The sequence below is a fragment of the Chlorocebus sabaeus genome, chromosome 4 (genome assembly GCF_047675955.1).
Source record: "Chlorocebus sabaeus isolate Y175 chromosome 4, mChlSab1.0.hap1, whole genome shotgun sequence".
Lineage (NCBI taxonomy): Eukaryota > Metazoa > Chordata > Mammalia > Primates > Cercopithecidae > Chlorocebus > Chlorocebus sabaeus.
In genome coordinates this window covers 3,990,568-4,002,506 of record NC_132907.1, presented here as the reverse complement: position 1 = coordinate 4,002,506, position 11,939 = coordinate 3,990,568, and positions in this window count along the sequence as shown.

The following is an 11,939-nucleotide window of genomic DNA, read 5'->3' as shown; positions in this document are numbered from 1 at the left end:
ATGAACACTCTTTTTTTAAGATGAAATCTCACTCTGTCGCCCAGGTTGGAGTGCAGTGGCATGATCTTGGCTCGCTGCAAGCTCCGCCTCCTGGGTTCAAGCAATTCTCCTGCCTCAGCCTCCTGAGTAGCTGGGATTACAGGCAGGCGTCACCACACTCGGCTAATTTTTGTATTTTTAGTAGAGACAAGGTTTCACCATGTTGGTCAGACTGGTCTCGAACTCCTGACCTCGTGATCCACCCACCTCGGCCTCCCAAAGTGCTAGGATTACAGGTGGGAGCCACCGCGCCCAGCCCACAATCTTATTTTATAATCATCTATTTGTGTCTTTCTTCCCAAGCAAGTTCTTGATATCTGGGACTATATCTTCGTTTTTGTATCCACAGCATCCACCACATGTAGAGGTTTCTGGCATGTAGAAGATGGTCAGTAAATGACTGTTCAGTGGGTAAGTAATTGAATCAATGCCATTCACTCAATTTAAGATTCCCCACTCCCACTTGCACATATAGAAAACACCTTCTCATTCTCAACGCTCCACTGAAAGTTTACTCTGTGAAAAAATTGCTCTGGTTCCCACAGGCCAAATTCAGGATTCCTTCCCTGTGATCTTTATATACATCTCAACTGTAGAAGTTACCACATTTTATTGAAATGATTGTGTATTTGACTCTTGGAGTAACCTAATTAATACAACTGGGTAAAAAACAAGATAAATTTAGAGCATCTAAGAAAAGAAAAAAAAAAATTCTCTAAACTACATTTTACTAGTTTACTAGTTCCTAGTGGAGAAAAATTAAATTAATCTCAAATATTCAGAATACATGCACATACACACACACACACACACACACACACACACACACACACACATTCTTGTGTAGGGTCTATTTTATTCAATTAAGGTTTTAACTCTCTTTATAATTGTATAATTTTATAGCCCTTTCAAATATTGTTTCAGTTAGATATTTGAGCTAGGTGGACACAAATGACGATGGAAATCAAGGTTCTGATGCCTAAAATGGCAAGAAAAAGAAAGGATAACCCTAAAGCATTGGCTGCTCAGCTCTTAATCCTGGCTGCATATGTTACAAGTTACACAAGCACAAGCACAGCTGCTTCTCTATATTTGTTTCCAATGAGCGGCTGTAAAGGGAAATAAAACTACAACAACCTACCTCTCCAACTCCTATTTCAACTTCCATCTCCTTCCTGGAAGGGATAGAAAAAGCATTATAGAAAATAAGGTTTGAACATATTATTATTCACTAGTAGAAAAGACTCTGTAATTTTATTCTACTTTTTATTTAAAATAGAGCCTAACATGCTTTCTTTTACTTAGTAAGTGATATAAGTGTTTACAAAGTGAATAAATTCAATCATTTAATATGCTAACTGCATATTAGTAATTGTGTGATAAAAAAGTACTTTCCCCCATTACCTCATTACTCTTGCTACTAGCACTCTGAAAATATGACAATACCATACAGCTGGCTAACTGCAAAGTGCTGAGAGGGACATGTTGAAAACTTCTTACCAAACTAGGAGGAACATGCAATACATATCATATCACGTACAGATTGGTGTAGTCATGGCTGCTACTACATTATCCCATCTGCTGTAATGCCTGTCTACTCTAAAGGAGCTTACAATTTAGAATAGAAGCAACTATGTGGGGCTGTAATACAAGATAGAAGGAGAAAGAAATCATCTCAATAGCTCAGCCAGGTGGTCAGAGAAGACTTCATGGCATCACAGTCAGACTATGAGAATGAACAGTCTTTCCTTATGTGGGGAAGGAGGTGGGTGAGAATAAAGTGGGCACTGGGCACTCCAGGGAGAGTCAGTTGCCTAAGCACGTGCACAGAGGCTGGTTTTCCTAGTCTCTGGCTAAAGGAAAATCCTGGCTCCTTTCTGGTCCTTTGTTCACTGACCACAATATTTAAAAAGAAATCTTAATTTCACTTAGTTACTTGTGCATAGGCCCCAGATGATTAAGAATTGAAAACATGGAGAGGAGAGGAGAGGAGAGGAGAGGAGAGGAGAGGAGAGGGGAAGCTTGAGTGAATATCAGGAGAAGCTATAAAGTGCAGGACCAGAAGCCAAAGCCTCAAGAGTTTGTTTCCGCTCCAATACTCACCAGTGACGTGTCATGAGGATACTTAGCACTTCTAAGCCTCAGTTTCCTAAACTCTGCAATGAGGCAACTAGATCAGAGGAGTCGCAAAGGTCTCTTCCAAGTCTAAACATCCACAACAGACTAATTACCTGAGTTCTCTGCCTCTCCTTGTCTATTATTCATTAGCATCTCCAAGGGAGCAATAAAAGGAAGTGAAATTTAAACCAGCCAATTTTGCTGCTTATCAGCTCTGGGAAAAGATTTGACAGACCGGGAAGCTGAGAACTATCTGTTGACTTCAATCATCAACACAGTCCCTGCCCGCCATTACACAACAGATAGTCTAGATTTTACTTTATTTTTCTAGTGAAGTTTATTTTTTAATATCTATAAAATCATTTTTATAATCCCCTTTTTATAGGTCCACAAGGTCCTAGAGGCCATCATATAACATTTGAATATTAAATACCAGTACTATATGACTTGCTAGAATGACCTCAGTCAGTTTCAAATTCACGTTCTGCTCACACATATCAAATGTTGTTACCCATCCAAGTTATTTGACTGCTAAAATGGACAAGTGGCACTGTTCATAACATAAGGATCACAAATAATAACCACACTCTCTTATGTTCAACAATTATACCAACAACCAATTTTCATGTCTCATTTATGAGCCAGGCGCTGTGCTAAATGCCTTATATGCTGTTTTAGTCCGTTTTGTGCTGCTATAACCGAATACATGGGACTTGGTAATTTATAAAAAACAGAGATTCACTTCTCACAGCTCTGGAGACTTGGAAGTCCAGGATCAGGGCACCAACATTTTGCAAGGCCCTTCTCACCATATAACCACATAACAGAAGGTGGAAGGACAAGGAGGGAACAAGCGGGGGCCAAACTCGCCCTTTATAATGGCATTAATTCCATCTATGAGGGTAAAGTCCTCATGGCCTAATCATCTCTTAAGGGTCCTACCTCTTAATATTGTTACAATGCCAATTATATTTCAACATGAGTTTTGGAAAGGACAAATATTCAAACCATAGCATATGCTAAAGGCTCTTTATTACTGTCGCCAAAACACTGGAAAGGAAGCTCCACGTGGGCAGGGACTTCTGTTTGTTTTGTTCCATACTGATTCCCTCAGGATCAAGAGCAGTGCTCTGCACTATTTATATGCTCAAATTCCAGTGGTTCACCCTATTTACCACCATACTGAGTCATAACTGATACACTAGTGCTCTATCCTCTGTGAAAAGCTGCGCTGTGGGGGCAGCTCTAGAAGCTGCCTCTAGCATTTATCACTGGGGTGGCCTTGACAAGTTACTCACCAGTTGGGATGCTTTTGTTTCCTCTCTAGAAAGTGGGCATGATGGTAGCACAACCTCATACACTGGTGAGGATTAATATCAATTGCATAACAAACCACGAAAAACAATGATTTAAACAATAACAATCATTTATTTTTGCTCTCAAATCTGCTATTTGGACAGGGCTTATCAGGGAAAGCTCATTTCTGCTCCACACAGCATTAGGAGGGGCAGCCCAATGGAGGGCAGGATGATCCACATGCAAGACAGACGGCTCACCCTCAGGGCGAGAAGTTGGTGCCAGTTGTTGGCTGGTGGGAGCCCAGGTTCTTCCCCACATAGCCTGGGCCTCCTTGTGGCATACTGGCTGGGTTCTTATGGAGAGCATCCACAGAGAGGAAGTCAGGCAGAAGCTGTCTCCCCTACTTCTGACTTAGCTTTGGAAATCACATAGCATCATTTTTGTCATACTCTATTCTTTTTGAAACAGTCACAAAAGCCCCATCCAGCTTCAAGGGGAAGAGACCTAGACTCTGCCTTTTGCTGGGGGAGTAGCAGTGACATGGTTTGGCTGTGTCCCCACCCAAACGTAATCTTGAATTTTCACATGTTGTGGGAGGGTCCCAGTGGGAGGTAATTGAATCATGGGGGCAAGTCTTTCCCGTGCTGTTCTCGTGACAGTGAATATGTCTCACAAGATCTGATGGTTTTATAAAAAGGAGTTCCCCTGCACAAGCTCTCACTCTCTTTGCCCACACCATCCACGTAAGGTGTGACTTGCTGCTCCTTGCCTTTCGCCATAATTGTGAGGCTTCCCCAGTCATGTGGAATTGTAAATTCATTCTGTAAATTCATAAACCTCTTTCTTTTGTAAATTGCCCAGTCTCGGGTATGTCTTTATTAGCAGCGTTAAAGCGAACTAATACAGGCAGAGTTCTGGAAAACACGCTGAAGGGAAAATCTTGTTGTGGTCATTTCTGGAATATACAAGCTCCCACAGCTTGTGCCTCTGAATCTGGTTTTCCTCAAAGGAAATTTGTACTTAACTAAGGAATGATTGGAATGTCCAGCTACTTTGTGATTAGGTAAAACTGCTCTAATAACATGAGATAGCCGGGTACTGTTCACTCATCAGCCACAGTAACATGTGAAGGTTGATAATGGGGTTTTCTCATGCCCCTTGGTAGATAGATAGGGAATTCCCAAGTGCTGGGCCATGGAACCTAGAAGGAAACCAATCCATGTATCAAACTGAAAGGGTGGAGACAAATCAGAGAATGGAAACTGATCAGCAATGGAGAAAGAAAACAAAGATGTATTGAGTCGTTGCTCATAAGAGCTATTTGCTTAGGTTGTAAAATCTTCCTTCAACCTGTTCTCATGAGCTTGACTTTTTATTGACCAAAAGCCCATATTTTCAAGTCATCATAAAGCTTGAAAATTTCACAGTGTAGCATCTCCATATTAAATCCTCACAGCAATTTTATCAGTAACATTACCCTAAAAGTGTCCAATAGACTACTCTAAAGCTGGCTTCCCGTGGGGGACGTCGGATGGCTTCAGCTATAAATGAAGTTCAAACTTTTTCAGAGAAAGTGTTTCTAGTCCAGTATTCAAAGCCCTCTTATTGGGATAGCTCAGGTCCCATGCAGCCCACACACCTATGGCTATGCCAGAGGAGTATAACATGGTGATTGGGCCAAGAAAATGACAGCACACAGTTTGGACATTTCTATCATTTAAGTTTACCCAGGCAGTTTATAGAGAGGTTAAATAAAATGGGCTGTATGTGGCCTGTCATTTCCTTTTCTTTTTTCACGTCAAGAAATGGCCATTTGTTTCTAATATTTCTTTTCTCTTCCAATCAATTTCTTATCTATAACAAAGTATCTCTTCTGATCCAATTCTGTGGAATTCTGAAGCATCAGAAGGATGTTTTTATAAAATGGTTCCATTTACAAGTAATTCTATAGCAAAGTCCCTGAGGACCATGATGCAGTGAAGTTTTAGTATAATATTCTCTTGGATGCAATAATCCATCCATTGTAGCCCATATCATGGGATCCTTGGTTTAATAAGACTTATGCTTCAAGGCATTCCGTATCCATCCAGTGCACTTAAGAAAATCAGGTAAAACTGGTGTTTCCTCAATTAACAATTTAGAATTTTGTTACACAGAAAATAAGTGAACCAAACTAGAAGATAATATTCCTAACAAAACATACCAGTACTCCACATTTCCTGTTTTCCCAAAGACCTTGAATGAATCACTTCATGTATGCATTTTAAAGTAATTAATTTAATACATGCTTTGGGGGGAAAAAACACAAAAAAATCATTATTTACAGCAACCTTACATTAACCAACATGTATTTAATCATAAAAGTCTGTCAAGCAATGAAGTGTAATTTTTAACATCTAGGGAATTAACATAAGTAGTATGATTAACTGAAATTTCCAATTTTATGAAAAATCTTGCTCAAGTATTTAAAAATAAGTAGTGTCCTTGTTGACAAATATTTTTAATCATGTTGTTTCTTAAGTTAACTCATTGGCAGTTTTTTTAACTTTGGCAGAACCAGAACTTCTCCCATGCCATATAAAAAATGAATCTGTTGGTCATACCCTACTTATAATTCATTGTTGATTGCCCTCAGAAGACTAGAATCTAGTCTAACATACGACCCAAGATAATTCTCACAATGAAGTGAAATTAAGTTTGATTCCATTCCCAACTCTCTACAAACATTTAAGCAAGTCATAAAAACCAGTTCTTCAGGGTTTTTTTTCTAAATATTACAACTTATAAAGAAAATCTGAAATTTGTTGGAAGTCATAAATAGTTTATCTGAAAACATTTCAAAATATCCTCAAAGAAGGTCTGAGAAAAAAATACGAAACAGAATGAGAGCAATTGGTAGAAAGACACAGGGCCTAGGCGTGTTCTCACCCAGGCATGGTTTGCTCTGGTCTCCACATACCCCACCTGCTCAATCTATGACTTAAAAGAACAAATTTGAAAAACAAATCAAATTTTTCCAGCTTTCATCATTTATATAAATCTATTAACTTCAAAGAGAGCTTTGTTTATGGTTAGGGTGACTAATTTATCTCCCAAACCAGGACAATTTTGAGAATAAAAGGGGGTATTCTTAATAATTAAGCCTGCTCATTAGACATAAACTGGACTGTCCTGGGTAAACTGGGACATAGGTTCTCCCTACTTATGGACAGCGATGACTTAGTTAAGAGAAATGAAGTTCAGAATGAGCAGTGGTTCACTGAAAACTTCGTAAAATTCTGCATTGAACTGACTTTTTTCCTTTTATTTAAAAAATTCTGAAATCTTATTGGGATAAGATCCCAATTCTTGCACTTGACTTCTTTAGCATCTTCACTATGCTGCTATGGATTCTCCCCAATTTCTTTCATATTTACCCTGATAAAATAGACGACAAATATATCCAAAGTGACACAAACTCTGGACAGACAATATTCACAACCAAAGTATTTCTAAGAGTCCATTCTACTATTATCTTCTAAAAACCTGGGGATTTAAATGTGTCTATCTAAAATAGGATGCTGGGAATTTTACTGACATTTCCCTGAGCTAAATTCTCTCAGCGAGTACTGCTCAAAGCTGCCTACTTCTTCTTAGCCCCTGTGGATCCAGAGTTCCCTCATCTGCGAGGCTTATAGTTGGCTGTATACTATGCTGCAGTTCTCTGATGACTGGGTTGTTGCTGTTAAATTACATGAACCGCTCCAAAGGAATCAGATCTTGGGATAGCTCCAAAGGCAGGTTATTTTCCTTTCATTCCCAATTGAGTCAGAAAAATTTATTCATTTACTAGTCAGAAAATAAACTTGTTGCATGCTCCTCTGGAGATCCATGCGCTGTACCTTTCTATGGCAAAATGCCACATGTGTATCAGAAACAAATACTTGGTCACGTGGGCCATGGCCACAGCTGCTTGGGCCACAATTCACTCAGAGCTTGTAAGGCAAGCAAGGCTGAATCCAGAAACCACTGCAGAAACAGGCCCCCAGGGAGGTCCAGGTGGTGCCTTTCCTTCTGGGGTCCCTGAGGGTGCCTTCACACAGGCTGGGGGTGCCGGCCTGCTGAGACTGCCTTCCCACACCAACGGTGGGGGTGTCATAGGGGTAGACACATTTTTTTGTGACAAGTTCCCTGCCTTTGTACCCCCAGACCACAATCCCTGAATGCTCTGCCACTGCCATTGCCACTGCCAGCTTATCCCCACCTTCTCCCAATTTTTCATAATGGTTTAAAAGTAGACAACACAATCTCCTTTCCCTCAGAGTAAATGGTTATCAAAATCACACGTGGACTTACTCTGTGTGTGTGTGTATAAAGTTTCAAGGTATTTTTGAATAGCACATATCCCCAGTAACATCAATGCTTTGAATCCTTGACCGTCCAGGAATTGGTTAAACATTATGAAAGGAAAAAGTTGGCAATTAAAGTATTAGGGGAACTAAGATTTCATTCCTCTTACTGGAAAAAAAAAAATCACCATTATTTGAAGCTTACCAAAAAAAGAATTTTTATGGGCATATTTTAGCCTACCATGGTATAATCAAGCATTTTTATGGATCCCATTTATATTAATAAGGCAGTAAAGGAGAAAGCTTCAGATAAAAAAAACTGAAGTCTCAGAAGCCTTAAGAGCCCATGACAAGACGAAAGAGGAAGCCCTGTCTCCCGATTTTGCCAGCTAGACTGGATTCATTCTGCTTCCAAATTATTTACTTTTTCTTTGGTCAATGTGGGAACCCTCTGACCAGTCAAGAAAAGTAGGACTTGATGGCCCATCATGTGAAAAGCTATTAACATAGCCACAGTTGGCCCTGAAATATGCTTTCAAGAATTTAGAAGATTTGCCAACCCCTATTTGAATTTTTCTTCAGAAAAGTGCACTTTTATTAACACCTTCTTCCCTACTGTGGATGAAAATGGTCACGATATTCTCATGGGAGAAAAAAGAACATTCTCAAGAGCCTCTGTAGATGGAGAAATAGAATTTCTGGCCAAGAATAAAAATGAGGAAGTCTGAAATGTTTAGAGCCTCTGATTAAACCTTCAGTGGTATGTTTCTGTTAGACAAAGCGTTTGTCACAAGTAGCTTGTCTGCTTGAGTATGATTTATGTGGCTGGACTGAAGTTGGCTGAATAATTTATGCTATTTATTGTTCTGGAAAGTTTCTTTTCTTAATAAATAAATAAATAATGCTGTGTTAAGAGAAGAGGAAAATAGTGGTAAATGTCAGTCACATGAGGAGAGAAAAAGTTGTTTTTCCATGTTGGAAGCTAATAAAGTGTATCTAAGAGGAATGGTCCCCACATGGAAGGGCAGGACTCTAATAGGTGAATATTCTCAGCATTTTCAATGAAACCAATTGGCTAAGAGCAGCTGTCAAATAGGTGTGAAATGAGCTAAAATTACGAGCGATACACTTTCTTTTAAGGTACTTTGCTTTGTTCCTTACAGTGCCTTGCAGCAAAAAAATTTTAATTTGAATACTGAAAATGGAATGCAGCTATATTGATTCAAATTCACTAAGCAAGTATCGGAATCTATTTCCTGTTTCCTGCATAAGTGCGGAGTGTGTGTGAGTCTATGTATGTGCTCGCGTGTGAATGCTGTCAGCTTTCCTACTATTTATGAGTGAGTCACAGTTTATTAGAACCTACCACAATGTATATTAGCATAAAACACATAACTTAAATTGTCAGTTTATAAAATTTTCAGAATGTATGATTATAGTTCTGTTCTTACTGTAGATTTTTACATAGCTCCAGTGATTTATCCTACCTGCTGAAACACCGGGCTGAAATGAAACCTTGCTTGTTTTTTGTTAGGGTTTGTTTTTACGTGTTGGGTTGGGTTTTAGGGTTTTTTTTTTCTCTTTGGTTACCATTTTATCACATAAATTTTATTCTTGAAACCTACGCCAAAGACAAAGTTATAGACAAAAGAATGGATGGATGAGTGTGCAGAAACACATGTGGCCCAATTCAGCTGAAGCTGTTTTATAGATAACTCACTGTAAGCTATGACTAAAAATATTTGAAATGTTTACAGGCTGCATAATATATATGTTTGACATATTAAAGGAGACTTCTATCAGCTGCTCAGTAACCATTCCAGAAAAACGCCTTAAAAGAACTCAAGCAAAATCACAGCCCCTCATCTGCAGTGCTGTTTCTAATTTGAAGGCAAATTCATCTCTGACATACAGCAGATTCTGTGCAGGTGGAAGCAAGCCCCTCTCTGCTCCTCTCTCTGCCAGTCAAATTATGTCATCAGTGAAGGATCACTGGTTTTTAATGATACGGTGGCCTCCATACTGAGAAGCAGTCCTAGCAGAGCAGTATGCATAGCCAATAAAATGGCTGTCACCAAATTACAATTGACACTTAACATCACTAAATCTGCAGTGTAATTCCTTGTGACAGTTGTGTAGGTATATTAGAAGAAAATAATTTACTTCAAACCCAGCATGTTAGACACATTTTCCTGAGCGTAATTCATGTCACATTTACAGTAGCCAAAGCAAGCAGTCTCGAGGCAACCTTAATCCTGGAAGAGATCATAGATACTAACATGTTCATTGAAGTATGATTATTTATGCATGCAATAAACAAAGCTAGAGCAGTTGTTCATTGTAGGTTTTAATTGTTATTGGGGGTTTTAATTGTTATTGGGTTTTAAATGAATATTAGCCTCTTTTGCTGTAGGGAATAAGAAAAACTATTTTAAAAAAAACAAAGCCACATTTTATATGGAAAACAGGCATCAACTAAAAAGTCCATTTTTCAGGATTAAATGGACATTCATGTAGCCCTCACTCCTACCACAATTCCATATTATGTTTGGACTTGAAATTCTGTGCCCATTACCACTTCACAAATGTATACACATCCAACTTCCAAAATGCAAGTAAACTAAAAAAAACAACAAAAGCCAGCAACTGTATTTCTCTTCTCTCAGAGTATTAACATTGGGGAACAAAGGTTTGTGAGGCAGACATGGTTTCTTCTGGAATACTATTTTGGTGCATTCATCTGGAGCAGATCTGCAGAAAGACCCTTCCCTGGCCTTATAAGCATATATAAATATGTGACAGAGTTAAAGGTCTCCGCTCTTCAGAATGAAGTGGTTTGAATGTCTGGTGAAATGGGACTGCAAAAAATTCATTCCAACTTTGTCTCTAGGCAATTCACCTTTGGCCCAGTGATGATATGAGTCTTTCTGCTGATGGGGGAGATATAATAAGTCAGCTCAGGCAGTCTTTAGAAGGCAGGGGCCTATTTGTTAGCAGAATGAGGCAGGTGTACTCTTCTATGGGAGATTAGCTCATCCCAGCACGATAATTACCTCACAGGAAGCCCTCAAGGTTACACATCAAATGCAGGAGCTGCAGATCGAGTCCTGGAAATGGGCATGCCTGTATCGTTAAGTAGTCTTACTTTAGAAACTCCAAATTTAAAAACACAAATCAGTGAGTGATAATTTCCCTGTCCTTTCATCAAGACATTAACACATCTCCAGCAAGTGTGAGCTCACTAAAAAACAATAGCCTGGATTACAGCTTAGCTTCCAGGCGAGGGAATTAACCTCTGTCTGTGTGTCTTAGTTGATTTTCTTATCAAAGTGGGGAACTGCAAACAAGAAGTAAGAGAACCCACATTTGACTGGCTGAGGTCCTTTGGGATGCCTCTGCTATTTGCTTACTCCTACCTTTTGGAAAATAATTTGGAATGAGTTGTGTATTTCCCACAACAGAATCACAGCATTACAGCTTTGTCATCAAAGGGCAAAAGGGGAAAGTGGCAGTTGGGGTGGCTTGGGGGTTTTATGTTACATTTAAGAACACGGCTTGCTCTTCCTACACCATCATGGCATTGAGGTGGCCATTCTAACCATGTCTTGGGCTGCTGAATGCTTTAGCTGTGCTAAACAGAGCTGTGTCACTGCCACAAGCCGTGGGCAAAAGCTAGAACCTCTCCGGTTTTCTAGGTCAGTGAGGATGACCTGTGGAATTCTTCAGTATCACTGGTCCCTGGAGCACACTCCTGACAGCATAAGGCTAAAGAGGTGGCAGTGGTCTGATTGCATGACCACAGCTGCCGAGTTTATCATGTGGGGGCACCAGTCATGAGGGTGCACCAAGAAAAACGGCAAAAATAGAAGCAGGAGCATGGGCAAGGGTAATATGATTAGGAGTCAGGGAGGTTCACCAACTTTTCAGCTAGAGGTGTATCAAGCCAGGTTGTTTCAAAGGGTTTCTTAGGCACAGGCACAAACATATTCATTTGTTCTATAGAAATGAAGATTTGGGGAAGGCATTCTTAAGAATGCATAATGGCAGATTATTTCACACTCAAACATCAGAATTGTAAATACAAATTTTTTTACGATTATTATTATAGTTTAAGTTCTGGGATACATGTGCAGAACGTGCAGGTTTGTTACATAG